Source organism: Lissotriton vulgaris, chromosome 5, assembly GCF_964263255.1.
Source record: "Lissotriton vulgaris chromosome 5, aLisVul1.2, whole genome shotgun sequence".
Classification (NCBI taxonomy): domain Eukaryota; kingdom Metazoa; phylum Chordata; class Amphibia; order Caudata; family Salamandridae; genus Lissotriton; species Lissotriton vulgaris.
The window spans coordinates 1,095,003,115-1,095,020,043 of record NC_141693.1 but is presented as its reverse complement, the minus strand read 5'-3'; the positions used below and the strand labels follow the sequence as shown (position 1 = coordinate 1,095,020,043).

Below are 16,929 nucleotides of genomic sequence, written 5' to 3'. Positions count from 1 at the left end.
CTTTTTAATAAGCATATGAAAGTCCTCCTATTTCTACTCTTGTTCCCAATAAGTCTGGGTTACTCCTGCAATCAAATAGATTTGTTTATACATAAATGGCTAGTAATGTATACATGTAGATTCGTTTAATTATTGTTGACTTCACTGAAGTTGATCCCGCCAATACCAGACTGGGCTCAGTCTTGTTGTTGGTGTGTGGGGACGTCGGACAATTGATTTTTGATACCTCAATATATTTGCACTTTTTGCACTATGCACTTTTTTCACATAGAATATAGGCTAGTGAGATGGGCCCCATTTGGATCCTTGATTCAAGGTGTGGGGATTTATCCCAAAATTATTTTAATGCCGTATGTTTAGTGACATTCACTTGTTGTGATATTTTTTCATGTGTATAGTCCTAAACATGTGTGAATATAGGAGTTATTGTAACATGATTAATGAAATGCTTGGTACTTCACCAGGATTGATTTTAGCATTATTGTGTTAATCTGCCCTTTTAGTAATAAGGATAATTGTATAACGTTATCAGTTTCTACTGGCAGTCCTTTTACCATGTTGATCAATGGTGGCCCAATCACAGGGCAGCACTAGCACTTTAAATATGCACCTCTCACCACAGCTCGCTGCCATGTGAGCAAGGCTCAAGGGAGCTGAAACGTCATGAGGCGACAAGCAAAATAAAACATTGAAGAAAAAACCGAATTCTGGTCTGTGCTCTATTTTCTGTTTGTGGCTGCTTTGGTATTGCAGTACGTACGAGGAATCGAGGTTAAAGGATATATATATATATATATTGTATTTTCATGATATACCAATAGCAAATAAGAAACGTTACCAGCGATAGTATTTCTTCACTATTTGTTATTAACACGTGATTTTGGTGAACACCACTAGGGGGTGGTGTTAGCATCACTACAAGTATAAAAAAGCAATATTATTTTAAACATGTTGCAGCGTGAACAAGGGCTTTTTGCTCGAAACGCGTCGCTGGTTCTGTTGAAAGGATAATAAAAAACATCTTTTTGCTGACTTTGATGGTCCGGTCCTCATTTCTGCTGGCGTGGAGGCGGTGTCTGCGAGCGCAGAGCGAAGCTGAGGAGGAACTTTTGTTTCATAAGTCGACTTTTGACTTTCCTTTCAGGTCAAAAACACACGAACAACTTCAAAGAAACGGTTTAATGCAGATTTTAGGCAATAAACTCCACGCGTTTCAGGAGCTCACCTCCCTTGATCATGAGTAACAGTGTTGTGATTACGATAGGTTTTTAAACAAACGTGTGATATTCAAGTGCATAATCATAGAAAGCAGACTAGCGCTGCAAAAATAACAGGTGTATAGATACTAATGGTAATATTTAGCCGAGTGAGGACCTGACAGCATCTTAAAGTTAGTCAATCTATTCAAGGCTTTCTGACCTATTAGAGCATATGCAATTACATATTTAATTTTCCACAATTACAAATGCAAAAATGTGTGTGTGTGTATATATATATAATATATATATATATATATATATATATATATATATATATATATATATATATATATATATATCCTTACTGATATAATAAAGAGAGAGCCCAAACCTTTGAGGCGGGTAATCTCAGGAACCACAGCACCAATCACAACACCCAATACAGCGTTGGAAAGGGCAGTTGCAGCACAAGGACATAGGCTATGCAGACGCCCACCATATACATTTAAAAGGTAAAAGAACCGTGCCAGCAAAGTAGTCCCTTGTGGGAGTGTCTGCGTTGTGCTGTGGGCGTTGTGCTGTGGGCGTGACAAATGCTGGGGGCGTGTGGTACATTCAGCCCTTCATGCCATGTCTCATATTGTGTGCTAATCCCACCCTTCTCCCTTTAAATACCCCTGCACCCCATAATCATAACCCACCCTTACTCCTTAAAAGACCCCAACACCCTTAAACACTAACCCATCTTAACCCTATAAATATACCCTGTACCCCAAAACCCAAACCTATCCCTAAACCCTAAAAATAGCCCTGTACCCCAAAACAGAAACCTAGCCCTGAACCCTATAAATACCACTGTACCTCAAAACCCAAACCTACCCTTGAACCTTAAAAATACCCCTATACCCCAAACCCCAAACCTAGCCCTGCACCCTAAAAATACCACTGTACCCCAAAACCCAAACCTACCCCTGAACCCTAAAATACCCCTGTACCCCAAAACCCAAACCTAGCCCTGAACCCTAAAAATAACTCTGTACCCCAAAACCCAAACCTACCCCTGAACCCTAAAATACCCCTGTACCTCTAAACTCAAACCGATCCCTGAACTCTAAAAATACCCCTGTACCCCAAAACCCAAACCTAGCCCTGAACCCTAAAAATAACCCTGTACCCCAAAACCCAAACCTACCCCTGAACCCTAAAAATACCACTGTACCCCAACACCCAAACCTACCCCTGAACCCTAAAAATACCACTGTACCCCAAAACCCAAACCTACCCCTGAACCCTAAAATACCCCTGTACCCCAAAACCCAAACCTAGCCCTGAACCCTAAAAATAACCCTGTACCCCAAAACCCAAACCGATCCCTGAACCCTAAAATACCCCTGTACCTCTAAACTCAAACCGATCCCTGAACTCTAAAAATACCTCTGTACCCCAAAACCCAAACCTAGCTCTGAACCCTTAAAATACCCCTGTAACCCAAAACCCAAACCTACCCCTGAACCCTAAAAATACCCCTGTACCCCAAAACCCAAACATAGCCCTGAACCCTATAAATACCCATGTACCTCAAAACCCAAACCTACCCCTGAACCTTAAAAATACCCCTGTATCCCAAAACCCAAACCTAGCCCTGAACTCTAAAAAAATATCACTGTACCCCAACACCCAAACCTACCCCTGAACCCTAAAATACCCCTGTACCCCAAAACCCAAACCTAGCCATGAACCCTTAAAATACCCCTGTACCCCAAAACCCAAACCTACCCCTGAACCCTAAAAATAACCCTGTACCCCAAAACCCAAACCTAGCCCTGAACCCTAAAAATAACCCTGTACCCCAAAACCCAAACCTAGCCCTGAACCCTAAAATACCCCTGTACCTCAAAACTCAAACCTATCCCTGAACTCTAAAAATATCCTGTACCCCAAAACCCAAACCTAGCCTTGAACCCTTAAAATACCCCTATACCCCAAAACCCAAACCTAGCCCTGAACCCTAAAAATACCCCTGTACCCCAAAACCCCTACCTATCCCTATACCCTAAAACTACCCCTGTACCCCATAACCCAAAACTATATCTGAACCCTTAATATACCCAAACACCCCAAGACATTTATTTATTTTATTTTATTTCGAGTTTTGTATAGCGCATAGTTACCCTAGAGAATCCCAGCGCTTGTTCCAGAACAACAGAAAGGTAGCAGTCAAGCGTACTCAAAGGTATCAGTTAGGAAAGAGGTATGTTTTAAGGAGTTTGCGGAATCGGAGAAGACAAGTCTCTGAACGCAGACTCAGGGGGAGTGAATTCCAAAGAGTCGCTATATTCACTGAGAATCTTCTCCCCCCCCGTACGTGCCTTTTTAACTTTAGGAGTTTTGAGCAGATGTTTCTGATCTGAGCGCAAGGCTCTATTAGACTTATAGGGTACAACTAGATTCTTCAGGATAGGAGGACCCTTACCCTGCAGAATTTTATGTGCGAGGCAGAGGGACTTAAATTTGACCCTTTCGCGCACCGGAAGCCAATGCAGTGCCTTCAATGCAGGTTTGGCTGACCACGACATTGGGATGTTCTTAAGAAGCCGACTGCAGCGTTTTGAATCTGTTGGAGTTTGTTAAACGTTGCTTCAGGGGCATCCAGAAAGATAGCATTGCTATAATCCAATCTTGATACAATCAGCCCCTGAATGAGCAGCTTCCTAGGCGGTGGGAGGAGGGGCAGAACTTTCCGCGCTGAGCGGAGAAGACCGAAACAGACTCCCGCCGTTTTTTTCCCCTGGGTCCTGAAGGAGTGGTCTTGTTCCAGCCAGACCCTGAGACTCTTAATCTCCTCCTTTGGACTCGGGAGTTCACCCAAACAGCTGGGCCAGATAGTCGAAGGGAGTGAGGAACCTTTATGCCTTAGAAGCATTATTTCGGTCTTTGAACCGTTCAGCTTCAGTGCTGATTCACACATCCAGGTGTAGACTTTGGACATGCAAGAATGCAGCGTGTCTGGACTTTCGGCAAGCTGGGATAAAGCGACCACCAGCTGAGTATCATCAGCGTAGCTCACGATTTTGATACGAAATGGGGCGACCACAGCCGCCAAGGGGGCCATATACACATTGAACAATGTGGGGCTTAAGGAAGAGCCTTGTGGCACACCACAGTGGAGGGGGATTGACGCTGATCGTGCGCTACCTTCCCACGCCTGGTAAGTCCGGTCGCTAAAAAATGACTTAAGCCAGTTCAATGCCGTTCCAGTCACCCCTACATCTGACAGTCGTTGAGTTAACACTTGATGATTACCAGTGTTGAAAGCCGCACTGAGATCCAGGAGGATCACTGCCACTGATCCTCCCGAATCCAAAATGCTTCCTGCTTCCTCAACGACTGCCAGTAGGGCGGTATCAGTGCCCTGTCCCGGCCGAAAGACTGTTTGCGAATTTCTCAGCAAACCATTGGACTCAAGAAAGTGTGATAGATGTAAATTCACCAATCTTTCCGCGATTTTACTGAGTCCAGGAAGCAGAGAAATAGGCCTGTAATTCGCTAGGTCTAGAGTGTCTAGATTGGGCTTTTTCAAGAGAGCTTTCACAACAGCTCCCTTCCAGCTCAATGGAACCAGACCACATGCCAAAGATGCATTGATTACGTCGGTCACAGGGTTAGCAATAATGGATCCTATCTGTTTCAAAATCCTCATAGGGACTGGATCACTAGGAGAGCCGCTCTTAATAGTGACCAGTACTTTAAGGACCTCGTCCACAGATACTGGTCCGAAGGCTTCCAAATGGACGGGGTCTCCAGCTGACTCACTGCTAGCCTCTACTCTCTGGTTCATCTGGGGCAGGGCACTTAAAATGGTCACTATTTTGGTATGGAAGTAGTTCGCTAAGTCCTTGCATGTATCTTCTAGGTTATCATGGGCTGGAGAGGGCTCGGGGACCCTCAATAGTTCCTTAACCACTCTGGAGGAGTACGAGGAGTTTTTGATTCTTTCATCAAAGAATTGTGCTTTAGTACAGCGAAGAGCAAGTTTATAGGCCCTTATCGCAGAGCGGTATTCAATTCTATTAGATTCATCCCAGTCCTTCCTCCAGACGCGTTCAAGCTTCTTACAGCCCTTTCTAAGGGTTCTTAGCTCGGGCGTATACCAAGGAGCAGAGCCCATTCTCTTCTCCCTTTTTGCGACTGTTCTTTTAGGGAGGATAGAATCGAGTGAGCTGGTCAACCAGATATTGAGGTTCGCATCTGCCAGTACTGGGTCCTGAGCAGGGGGGGGCGCGAACATTCAAGTTTAGAAATCCAATTCTCGACCGACAGCCTGGACCAGGCTCTTTCCTAGGTGTAAACACTAGGGAAGGATGTAGTCATGGCCTCGATTTGCCAAGTGAAAGGAATCAAGAAGTGGTCTGACCACGGGAGTGGAAAAGGAGACATGGCTCTCAAAAGAGACACGTTAGAAAAGATCGGGTCAAGCAGGTGGCCCTTGTTGTGAGTTGCTCCCGAATTAATCAGGCATACCTCATAAGCCTTAAGATCACATTGTAGGTCTGCCGGCAACAGATCTGCCGGGTCATTAAAATGGAAGTTAAAGTCTCCCAACATCATAAAATTGGTAGTAGTGGAAGCCGAGACCGTAACGATTTCCATCAAGGAGCTGACAAAATTTCCGATGCATCCTGGTGGGCGATACACCAGTAGACCTGCCACTGATACCGTAGGTGAAATCTGGAAAGAGAACTTACAGCTCTCGCAATCTAAGACTCCGCTATTCTGTGCCCTACACACAAAGGAATCCCTATATAGTATGGCAATACCACCTCCCCGACCTACTGGCCTATTCTGAGAGTAAATTAAAAAGCCTGGAGGGAGGGCTCGTACAATGTCCACCCCTGAGCATGATGTGAGCCACGTTTCTGTTAAAAACAGGATATCTAAGTTATGGTCCTGTGTGAAAAAAATTATTTCTAAGGAGTGCCTGGGGAGGGATCTGCAGTTCAACAAGGCCATTTGCAGGGAATTCTTTACCATAGATTGCCGGGACGGGCAGCATACCTTGCAATAAGAGAAAGGTTTTGCTCCTCTGTACATGTAGTTGCAGGTAGGTATTTTAGGGGGGCGTAATGATATAAGATCCTCGCGGGTATAAGTAATATTGGGCCCTGAAGGATTAAGCATGGGTTCTAGCCCTGGCCCGCCTGGGCCTGGACGGCTGGACTCCGGCGTGACTCCGGCGAGAATCCGACGAGCCTGCTGCGCGTGACCATGGCCGTAATAAATTAAGGTCTAGCGTCCTTATGACGACTAGACCGTCAGCCAAGATGGCGCCGCCAGGCGTCCTTCACTCCTCCAAGATGTCCGCCGAAGTGGAGATGCTCTACAAGGGACCCGCAGAAAAAGCGGTGAGTTTCCAATTATAGTGCAGGCAAGTGGGCCAAGTATTAAAACCAGGGGAGAAGGCAAAATAAACACTAAAATAAATACCAAAATGGGATTTTAAAAAACATCGCAACAAGCCTCGCAGAATAACGCAATTAAGCGCAGCACGCTCGTGATTACGTGCTCGTGCCACCAGTCAGTTCTATAGATATACCTCAGTACCCCAAAACATATACCCCTATACCCATACTTACCTTATCCAAGCATTAAAAAAAAACATGCTTTTACCATTCATGCATTGACAACCAATTTCGTTGTAAATGTATGCATGGTAAAAGCATATAAAATGTAATGCCATGCGTTATAATGGCATTGCGGAGTCATGGTACTTTCGTAATGAAAGTATGCGGAGTGTTGGTATGTGGAAAGAAAGTTGCGGAATAATGGGTGTTTACCCTCCACCGGTAAGTACATTGGTGGCACGGCGGCCCACATCTCCAGCAACATACTCATATTTTTTCACCACCCATTTGAAAAATGCACAGGTCTCTCTCATTGATGGCCAGCACCAACATACACTTTTAGACACACCTCCCGCCACAAGTTCTAGAATTGCGAACTTTAGAGCTGGGGAGCTACGTTCGAATCTCGGCATCAGCTCAATATCCTGTGATTCCAGGCAAATCGCTTTGTCTCCCCGTGCCTACCACAAATTAATGTGTTCTTCTGTAATGTAAATTGTGCTCATGCCATGTTGTCGAGTTCGCGCTATAGAATATTGCAAGGAAAAATAAAGTAGGTAAACTCGAGTTCACACACTACTGAACGCGCACTCTTAAGTGCATCAGCAGTGCACTGTGAAGCGGAGCCTTTCACAGGCCTGTCACCGCTTAGTGTTCCAAAGAGGAGTAAGTTCGGTTAAAACCCCTTGCCAGCCCAGTTTTGCCTGCGCCGCGTGCCATATGGTGACAGTGTGTTTTGTGGGCCTATTAACGCAGAGGTGAGTCCCTTATTGTAAAGTGCAGAGAGCATATTTCCTGGTCCCAATAGAAACCTGTCACTCTGTATGCGGGGTCTACCTGTGGGGCATGTATCCACTGGTTAATGACTTTTAATTGCGTCCCCCAGTAATACAGTTCTATATTTGGGAGTGCTATCCCACCATCATACCACCCATGGGTCAACTTATTCTGAGCTATACGTGCTGGTTTGTTACTCCATAACAGGTGGGATACTTGGGCTGCTATTTTTTTAAATATCCTAGGGGTACAGGAAACGCGTGTTCTGTAGCGCATATAGAAACCTGGCTAGCGCCATCATTTTGAAAAGTGTTGCCCAACCGTGTCAGCGGTAACGATTCCCAGTGTGTTGCATCGCTCTTAAGACGCTCCAACGGGGGCACCAGATTTCTTGAGAAGAAGCCATCTGGTTTGGCTGTAATGTATATACCTAGATATTTAAACGTGTTGTCCGTGACCTGGAGCGGGCAGTCAACAGGAAGTTGCGGTGGGGGGCCGTGTAAGACGTACAAGATTGATTTGGACCAATTTATAATGTACCCCGATGCCCTTCCGAAAATCTCACAGATATTGAGGAGAACCAGTATTGAGCGCATGGGGGAGGCCAAGTATAACAAGACATCATCCGCGTATGGGAGATGCGGTCTTCCCACCCATCTGTTCACCTGAGACCCCTTATCATTGGCTCCCATCTGATCCACGCCGCCAGCGGCTCCAGCACAAGGGCAAAGAGGAGCGGCGACAAGGGACAGCCCTGGCGCGTTCCTCTTGCAAGTGGAAAATCATCAGAAAGGTGCTCATTGGCCGCAACGTGTGCTACTGGTTTAGCGTAAAGGAGGCGAATCCAAGCGCAGAACCTGGGGCCAAAGCCCAAATGATGAAGCACTGCGAATAAGAAGGGCCACTCAACCATATCGAAAGCCATTCGTGCATCCAAGGAGAGCACAACAGCTGGCTCTTGAAGATATGGAATTGCGGCCATAACCCATGTAAGCGTCTCAGGTTTAGTGCCGTATTCCTGCCCGGCATAAACCCAGACTGGTCCGGGTGAATTAGGGTCATAAGATGCGGTGTTAGTCTAATCGCCAGTAATTTCGCAAGGATTTTAGCCTCCGCATTGATCAGCGATATCGGGCGATACGAGGTACATTCTGCAGCAGGTTTTCCTGGTTTAGGAATTGCCACTATGGTAGATAACAGCTGATCAAGCGGTAGTTCACCTACCTCCAGGCTATCGGAGTACATGTGTAGTAGGTGTGGGGCAATAGTTCCCGCCGTCTTCTTGTATAGCTCAATAGGCATACCATTCGGTCCTACAGCTTTGCCAGGTTGCAATGATCGGATCGCGACTTGTAGTTCTTCCACCGTGAGGTCCGCCTCAAGCTCAAGGGCCGCCTCCGTGGTGAGCCTAGGAATTGCTATGTCTTTAATATAGGTCAACGCATCCTCCATTGTCATCGTAGAGGATGATGTATATACTCCTTGAAAGTGCTGTGCAAGTTTGCGGACTATCGTCTGTGGGTCCGTCGTCATCTGTCCTTCCGCCGTCTGAATCTGTGCCATCCCTGTATTACCCCGCTCCCTCTTGTCAAGCCACGCCAGAAGCTTTCCTGCCTTGTCTCCGGTCTCGTATATTTTATGTTTAGTGGCCGTGAGCCTCGACATGGCCGCCACCCTAAGGTAGTCTCTGTACTGTTGCTGCCTAATGCCCAGCGTCTGGGATGAAGCTGGTGTGGGGTTAGTAGAGTGGTGCATCTCAGCCTCGTGCAACTCCAGCTCAATGTTGTGTAATTACTGCTGCTTCTCCCGCTTGTGTCCTGCAATGGAAACTATGGCCTGCCCTCTAATGACAGCTTTATAGGCCTCCCACAAGGTAGTCGGCGAGCTGACCGACATAGCGTTTGCTTTGATGTAGTGTTTCGTCGCTGTAACAACCGCTTTTTTGATCTTTGGGACCTGTAAATAGCCATGGGTAAATGAGGTAGATACGCCTCCGAGTCTTGTGGTGATATGAAAAAGTCAATAGTACCGAGAAGTGGTAGGAGATGCCCCAAGGTCTGATTTCTATACCATCAATGTTCCTAAGACTATCCACTGATGCCAGGAAGTAGTCTATTCTAGATAGGCTGTTATGTGCCCCCGAGTGGAAGGTGTGGTGTTGTGTCGTAGGGTGGTGCCGTCTCCACACATCAGTAAGTCTGAGTGCCTCCAGAAAACCCTGAAGGCGAGACATGTCAGGCACGTGCGCCCTCACAGGGTATCTGTCCAGATAACCATCTATAGTCACATTGAAGTCCCCTCCTATCAGAAGTTCCCTTCTGGAAGGTCACGTAAGAATTCGCTAAGGGCTGGGAGCGCTATCGCATGTAGTGCGGGAGGAATGTATACTGATACTATATTGACAGACCGTCCCTCCCACTGACCCAGTAGGGCCGCAAATCGGCCTTGATCATCTGTTTTTGTTTTATGCACTGTAAATGGGGATTGTTTTTTCACCAGAATGCCAACTCCTCTGGAACCAGAAGAAAACTCTGAGTGCACTATCATTTTATACCCCCACCTGTCCATCACTTTACATGCGGTACCAGTGAGGTGCGTTTCTTGCAGCCGGGCAACCATTGGGGCGCAGCGCTTCAAACTTTGTAGAACCAGGCCCCTCTTTATTTTGTCCCCCAGGCCGTGCACATTCCACATGAGCAATGACAGGGGGGTCACTTGGGTCTTGAGGTACGACTCTGAGTCGGGATCAGCTGGGGTTTGTGTTGCCATGCCTAGTAAAATGCTTGGGAGCAGATACGGAGGTACCTGTGCACTGTATACGTCGGTCAATGTGTGGGAATGCTACAATCCTGAAATCGCCGCTAAGAACCAAAACCAATAACGCACAGAACCATGTAAACTGTCCCATCCCCCCAAACCCCCTCCCTGCCTCCCTGCCAGATGGACTCAGAACTGCCCCCTCCCCAACTTTGCAGAGTGCTCAGTCCCAAACCCCGAAAAAGTACTTGCTTGTAGGAGGTGAGAGCTCCAAGGACGATCGTAGTCCTTCCCCACATAAAAGCCAGCTCAGATGTTTGTGCAGGTAAGTCCGTTAGTGTGCCCCCGCACTTCACCCACTCGCAGAGTCCAACGTTCTCGCTCAGTCTCACTCTTCGGTCTCACTCTGGTGCAGGTGTTCTTCCTCTTGCTGCTGGCCAAGGTCCCCGGGGTCTCCAGTCATCTTGCGACGTCGCCGGTTTCTCTCCGACCGCTTGGGTCCTCCCACCTGACGCCATCCCTCAGTCCAGTCGTGTGCCTCCTCTGGTGTGTCGAAAAAACATGTTTTCCCATATGCCACCACACGTAGTCTCGCCGGGAATAGCATCGATTATGGCAGTTCCTGTCTCTCAGTTCTTTCTTGACCTCCATGAAACCCCTGCGACGCTTGGAGACCGCCGCTGTATAGTCCGGGAAGAATGACACAACTGAATTCTGGATATGTAGCGGCAGAGCCACTCTTGCAGTTTGCAATATAGCGTCTCTATCCCTGAAATTGAAGATGCGGGCCAGTACAGGTCTAGGGGGGCCCCGGGTTTGGGCTAACCCCCCGGCACCCTGTGGGCCCTCTCAACTGAAAAAAAGGTTGATAGTCCCCTGGGTTGGAGTCTAGATTTTATGAGGTCCTCTACACACAAGTCCATGGCTGGGTTCCCTTCGCTTTCAGGAATTCCCATAATTCTGACATTGTTGCGCCGGGAACGCCCTTCTTGGTCATCCAGCTTTGATGCCATGAGTTTGTTCTCTGCCTCCACGTGGTTTACCGTTCGCATCAGAGCCGTAGTATCTTTCAACAGATATTTCATCACTTGCTCGACTTCCCTGACCCTGGCTGTCATTTTTTGAAAGTCCGCTCGTAGGAAGGAGACATCCGCTGATATCAATTCCACCGTCGATTGTACACTGGTGAGGGCGGTCATTATGTCTTCCAATGTTACCTTGTGAGCACCTTCCTCTCCAGGGTCCTTACTGTCAGGCAGCGGAGAAAATTCCTTTCCGTAGGTGAATTTGTCCAGTTTATAATAATAATCCACATTTTGTAAAGTGCACAATCACCCGTAAGGGTTTCTAGGCGCTGGGGGCCGCCGGGAGATTAAGCAAGCTATTGCCCAGAGTCACATGGTGCTGGGCTAATCTGCCGCTGGTGCCGGGGATCGAACCGTGATCCCCAGATTCCGGAGTCAGTCACCCTAGCCGCGGTGCCACCCAGTTTGGATTGGGTGGTCGTCCTGCGTGGACCCCTGCCCCCCATCCTCGCCCAGATGACTCCACACTATCCGGTTCTGGCCGTCGCTAGACCGCCTGCCCCGCACGGCCTGTCGGTTATCCCACTGCGCCACTGGATGCTGGTAGAAAGTCTGTAATTGGCAATGTAGGGCCAGGGGGGTCTCCCACGCAACACCCCTGTATCCTGCACTGCACGGATTCACCTTCCCAATTCGCGGGTGTCAACAGCCGGTGATTCTTGGTGTGTCTTCTCCTGCAGCTCCCCCTAATATTGTATAGTCCACGAGCTCCGCCTCTGCCGGTGCATGTATTTGGGCTCCACTGTTGCTGGGGCCCACAGGTCTCCTTATGCACCTGAGGGTGCCTGCCTGCCAAATGGCGGGGGTCTGTACCAGACGCCCCTCAGGCCGATGAGCCACCTGCTTCTGCCCCGCTCTCGGTCAGGTGTTACTGCACCATCAGGCGCCGCTCTCGGTCAGGTGTTACTGCACTATCAGGCACCGCACTCGGTCAGGTGTTACTGCACTATCTGGCGCCTTTCGCCCCAGTTCTCAATCCTGCTACCGGGCCTCACTGCAATCGAGGACTCTGCCTCACTTGCGTGTGTAGGCCGCACACCTCCCTCATGCTCCGCTGGGCCTCCGATGCGTCAGATGGGGTCCAGATCGGCCCGCCCATCCCAGCGGGCCGTCCATACCCCGCCGCAGGCACCGGACATGCCCGCGGCGCAGGATCTCTTCTGCTGCCGCCGTTTGTGGGGTGTGTTAGGCGCGTTGCAGCTCCGGAGGTCACCAAACTCAGACCCCAGGGGGAGGAGGGGCGGCGCACTCTACTCCGGCGCACCCGCGGGCGGAAGCAGGAACCAGCCTTCGCCGGCGACACAGTCTCCAGGGCCTCCTTGCTGCCGTCTTCTGCGATGTTCTCTGCGCTGCAGTCCCACCGGCGCGCTCACCGACAAATTGACTCCCCGGCTGCAGAAGAGCTGTCAGGCCGCTTTAGTCTTCGTTCCGCACAACGGATTAGCACCGGAGTCGGATCCCCAGGCTCCTCCTGCACTCCGACATCAGTGTCAGTCTTTAGGGTACAATCATTGTCCGGATTAAATGGCGGATTAATGCAGGAGTCTACCGTGCCCTCAGAGCTCTCCTAAGCAGCAGCCGTCTTGCTCGGCTGCAAGCCACGCCCTTGTGCATGTTTTTTTGAATATATGATGTTACCACGAATACAAGTTCCACGCATGGCAATACCACGCGAATTTTAGTTCGCAAGTGGCTTTACCACGCTGGAATTTGCAACGATGGATTACACCACGCATTTTAACTTCCATTAAACACAAATAATAAAGATTATTTTCTTACCTGACACCTTCCTGTCTTTCACCAGCAGCCCGTACTTCCATCCACCATCGAAACAAGCGTCAAAACACGTCTGCCAAAATTAAAAAAGGACTGCTATTTTGACGTAACGGCATGTCTTTGGGGGAGGCACTTTCCTTTTACCTCGTTGGTACTGAAGTGCGTTTTTTTTAATTTAATTAACCCGCTCCTTTGTTTATTTTTGGGGGGGAGACCCCCCCAGCCCCCCCAGCCCCTCCCCCAGCCGACCCCCGCCAACCCCCCAATCCCGAACGTATATGCGTGGCAAAGACTGGCGTTGAAGGCATACGCGTGGAAAAGACGTTTGCGAGGTAAGTGCCTCGTAGTAAACGTCACGCGTAGAAAAGCCTTCGTTGAAAATGATGTTTCCCTGTTTTTTTATGACTAGAAGCTGTTTCTCAAATCCCTGTGTCGGTCATTTGAGTGTCTCTGCAGTTAACCTGCTCAAATTGAGTTGTTTCCAACGTCCGAACTGTTCCTGGTAGTGGGTTGTGATCAGTGTTTGGGCTTGGATAGGAGCTAGAATCACTGTGGTAAGTGGTGGATGAAGAATCACTGTGGTAAGCGGTGGATGAAGTAACTATAGATAACTGGGGGCTGAAGCTCCTATCTTTTGAATTACTGGCTTCCTGATTCAACTGTTGGGGCTCGTCATTGGTGAAAGTGCTATATAACGTCATAGCATTAACAGCTGATTCCAAGAGATTATATTTAACGTACTCTACATTTCTAAGTTAAAACATTCCTCTAAAGGACATTCTGAAAGGATGCAAATTGTGGTCTTCAAGTACGTCAAGTATCCTTGTTATGTGTTAAGCATTCCAATCACCTTACCACAAAATGGCTGCACAAATTCTGTTTTTTTTTCACGTCTGTTTGCTTTTTTCTATTAATAACATACAAGGTTGTCTTTTAATTGCATGATCAAATTCACACAGGCTTATAGTAATCATTGTACTGTTTAAGTATGGGAAACAATCCTTGAAAAGGTATGATGCAAGGGAAATATTACGGTGTGCTTTTTAGAGGGCTCTGGAAAATATTTCCCATAATAAGATATCGTTTATTATAGATAAACATAATATGCATGGTGAAAACACCTTAAAAGAAAGGTAGAGGAAATGTATGTGCAAAGTCCACAGATTAGACCTTTGGAACAGCACGCTCTCGCCTTAGGGTAGGTAACCTGCCCTGCTCAGCATGCACGAATTGCAGTCGATAAAGCAGGAAAAGATTAATTGAAGTGTAAAGTCCAACCGCTTACCACTACTATCTCTCTCACTTGTTCGAAGATGCTGATGAATATGCTGTGAAGGGGTAAAGGGTAGAACGTGAATGTGCTCCTGCATTCAAGGATTGAAGACTCTGAGAACGTGCAGAAGAGGAAACAGACGGTGAGGCGCTACAAAAAGATATAAATACAGAAACAAATATTGATTTCTTACTTCTTGTGTTTTCTTGTAATTGTATCATAGCTTATTTTCAAAATAAGTGCAAATTCATTAGCAGAAGCTGCTTGCTTTCCCTATATACCAGGTTCTAAGGTGTTCTTCATTCGTTTATAGAGCCAGGCTGTGTATAATGAAGGCAAATTCATGTTTTTTTTTAATGTTTTATGCTGATATTGTTTTGTTTTTTTGGAAAGTGCCCTCTTGGTTGCTTTTTAACTACTCTGTTTTAAAGTGCATATCCAATGAGCGAAGAAAATGTAAAGTTATGATAGGAAGCCAACCTGTCTACCTCACACTGTGCCCCCAGTGGTGCTGCACATTTGCTGCACCACAGCATCCAAAAATGGCATATGTGACCGCTTCTTCGATTAGAATGATTGGCCATGAGACAGTTGACTGTAGTGTGATGGAGCAATTAGGTAACAGCCTCTTGCTTTCAAAGTTCCTCTGTTTTGCTGTACATAAAAACAGTACGATCTATTAATTTGAGAACATGATACGAATGACATTGAAAATCAAGAGTCCCTCCTCAACCAATCTGGGGAGATTCGTTGCGGCATGCTGATGTCCCCCCTTTCTGTTTAGCAAAATATGGAGCAAGCGCTCATCCAGTGCATCCAACACAGCAAAAGATGGAGTTACCCACTCCATAGTCTTTCTTTCTCCATAGCCGCACTTGGTCAGCGTCGCAAGACACAGTGGCACATCAAAGAAAAGATCCAGACTGACCAGCCCTTCCTGCTTGAATGTAAACGGGTAGGTTAGACGAGAGCAATTCTTTGCTTATATAGGAAAGATCCTAAAAGTTAAGACTGAGAGCCCCCCTTCAAACAGCCACCTGCGTACGGCCTTTTCACATACAAATCTACTCGTATTATTTTCCATTACCTGTTATTAAACCACCTAATTCCTTTGCCATGGGTCAAGACTACAAGAGGGAAAGGTTTTAATTGAGCTTACCCTATATAACATTACGAGTACACACACACATCATTATTGTGGAGGTGATGGTTCTGTTTTTCTGCTTAACGCCCAAGGTTGTGGTTTTCTTCCTTTCCGTTTTTCCAGATGTGCTCTTTTTTCCTCGCAACCACAATCATCTAAAGGGGTCCTGCCGTTACACGTGAGAACTACCGATAGGTGACTTGCTCACTACTCCTGCCAACACATTTGCAGATTAACTTGCATAGAATCGAGCTTTTTAAAAATTGAGAAACTGCTTTTAAGTTGAAACATTAATGATTAGATCTTTGTGTTACATTTTGTGGGAATTTGTTTGGGTGGGCGTTTTCGGAGCGGAAGGGGGAATCGAACCCTGACCCTCAGTACACCTTGACAGGCACCGCCATCTTGGGAGACGGTGCGGTCTACTTGTTTTCATTGCCCTCACGCCAGCATGCTGCCCTGCTTAATCGGGGACGTGGCGCGAGCGCGCTAGACCCAGAGAACTACCGCTAGGTGACTTGCTCACTACTCCTGCCAAAACATTTGCAGATTAACTTGCATAGAATCGAGCTTTTTAAAAATTGAGAAACTGCTTTTAAATTGAAACATTGATGATTAGATCTTTGCGTTACATTTTGTGGGAATTTGTTTGGGTGGGCGTTTTCGGAGCGGGTGGGGGAATCGAACCCTGACCCTCAATACACCTCGACTGGCACCGCCATCTTTGGAGACGGTGTGGTCTAGTTGTTTTCATTGCCCTCACGCCAGCACGCTGCCCTACTTAATCGGGGACGTGGCGCGAGCGCGCTAGACCCTACCACCCTCCAATAGTCTACCTGGTGAGATATTCTCCCCGCCCCGTGGGCAGTGTCAGAGGGGGGACTTGGGGCTTATAATTCAATACGGTAAGCGGGAGCACAGCGGACGGGCGCAACAGGCGCGCCGAAGGCAAGCCCGTCTGCGCCCGTCCGCACCCGGACGGAACCAGGGGCCGGTCATAATGCCCAGATTATCACCTACTCCACAGCATTTTTACAAAACCTGCATTCTATCGATTTGATTCCAACCAGGCATACACTGGATCTGCTGTCAAAAAATGACATTCTCATAAACAGAACCTGTTTTCCGGAACTATTAGACTATATAGTCCCTGGCGTTACTCTATCCACTCAAGTCAGGCCAGGAACTAGTCTGGACTTAAGGGTACACTATCTGAACACTCGATCGTTTGTCAAGCATCAGCTGGATATCTTCTCCTTATTAATATCAGACAGCCCCAGCCTTCTATTGCTGACCG

The 16,929-nt window shown here is 47.4% G+C and overlaps 1 protein-coding gene across 1 annotated transcript in view; it reads left to right on the top strand.

Moving 5' to 3' along the window:
- The window catches only part of XPNPEP1 (X-prolyl aminopeptidase 1), a 534,678-nt gene that overhangs the window by 92,281 nt on the left and 425,468 nt on the right, over positions 1–16,929 (top strand). The window contains exon 2 of the mRNA XM_086922757.1: positions 14,529–14,630. The gene's annotated coding sequence lies outside the window, so the exon portion shown is untranslated. The remainder of the gene's footprint in view (positions 1–14,528; positions 14,631–16,929) is intronic.